Genomic DNA, 1,578 nt, shown 5'->3' with positions numbered 1-1,578 from the left:
CCTAAAAATAATTAGACGAATGTTTTCTGAATCCAGATCACAGCCTTCACGATGGGGGCCTTCCGTTTTCCCCGATCTCCATGCTGAGGTGTCAAGATCGTGGGAGAAACCGTACTCATCCCGTATTACAGCCCCACAGTCTCGAATTATTCAAAAGAACATTCCAGATGGAAGAAAAATCTCAGTCTAAATCAATTGTGCCATTTTTATATTCAAATCAAAATCAATGCTTTTAAAACGAATACTGTCGCTTAGACACATTTAAGATTTTGTACCTTTATGTACAGTATATTAAACCCTATGAAATTGGTATTGCATGCAACATGGAGAAAATGGATGTGCGATTACGTTCTATGTTAGAACATTCAATAGAAGTGGATTCATTTAAAATGGGGAATGTGATTTTTGAGCATGAAATCAAGCGCTCTTGTGTAAGACTAATTATGCTGCTTTTCTAAAGGAGAGACGTAGAGAATCTGTACAGAAATAACGTTTGAGAAGTAAATGCTGTATTTGCAATAGCTGAAATGTGTATTCAGATTTTCAGTGGGCTTCTGTTCAGTGAGGTGATTGTCATCTAGCATAGCTAGACATTTTAATATATGCATTCTGTCTGAGATCTGCTCATACAGGCAGAGAGATGTCTGACGGACATCTATATACTGCAATACAAATGTTTGATGTCGGTAAGGCTTTTAAATGTTTTTAAAACAATTGTTTGATTGTTTGAATTTACGGCAAAAATAGTAATATTGTAAAATATTATTACAATAAAAAGTGTTTTCTATTTTAAAAATGTCATAATGTCATTTATTCCTGTGATGGTGAAGCTGAATTTTCAGCATCATTACTCTAGTCTTTAGTGTCACATGATCCTTCAGAAATGATTCCAATTTGCTGATTTGCTGCTCAAGAAACATTTCTTATTATTATCAATGTTGAAAATATACACGATTTGTGTGTCGTTTGTTTAGGAGCAGAGCATGCATGGTCAGCTTTCGAGCAGCTGATTGTCATCACTGCGAGTTACTCATCACTGTGAGTTACTCCCCCCCGCCCAGAGAGAGAGAGCCAGACCCTTCATCTATCTTCCTCCTCCGAGGTGGATGTGATGAGTGTCGAGACAGAGGAGACTGTGGACTCGCCACCACAGTCCCTCGCGTATGAGGTGTGATTCGTGATTATGGGGTGTGTTTCGTGCATTCGCCAAAATAAAATATCATTTGGCCAGCCTAGGAGCAGGACGCTCGTCCTAAAAATAATTAGATGAGCATGTTCTGAATCCAGATCACAGCCTTCACGATGGGGGCCTTCCGTTTTCCCCGATCTCCATGCTGAGGTGTCAAGATCGTGGGAGAAACCGTACTCATCCCGTATTACAGCCCCACAGTCTCGAATTATTCAAAAGAACATCGTGGGGCCGAATGATAAGGGATATGGGGCAATGCCATTGGTGGAGCAGACGCTTGCGAGCTATCTCTCCTCATCGTCCCTGAAGGCCCCGAAGCTTCCCACCAGGCCCGATAGGCTTACATCGAGTCTGGTTGGGAAAGCTTATACGGCGGCAGGGCAGGCTGG

This window comes from Sinocyclocheilus grahami, unplaced genomic scaffold (genome assembly GCF_001515645.1).
Source record: "Sinocyclocheilus grahami isolate Dianchi unplaced genomic scaffold, SAMN03320097.WGS_v1.1 scaffold122.1, whole genome shotgun sequence".
In the NCBI taxonomy this organism is placed as follows: domain Eukaryota; kingdom Metazoa; phylum Chordata; class Actinopteri; order Cypriniformes; family Cyprinidae; genus Sinocyclocheilus; species Sinocyclocheilus grahami.
The sequence above is the reverse complement of the archived record's forward strand: the minus strand, read 5'-3'. Positions refer to the sequence as shown.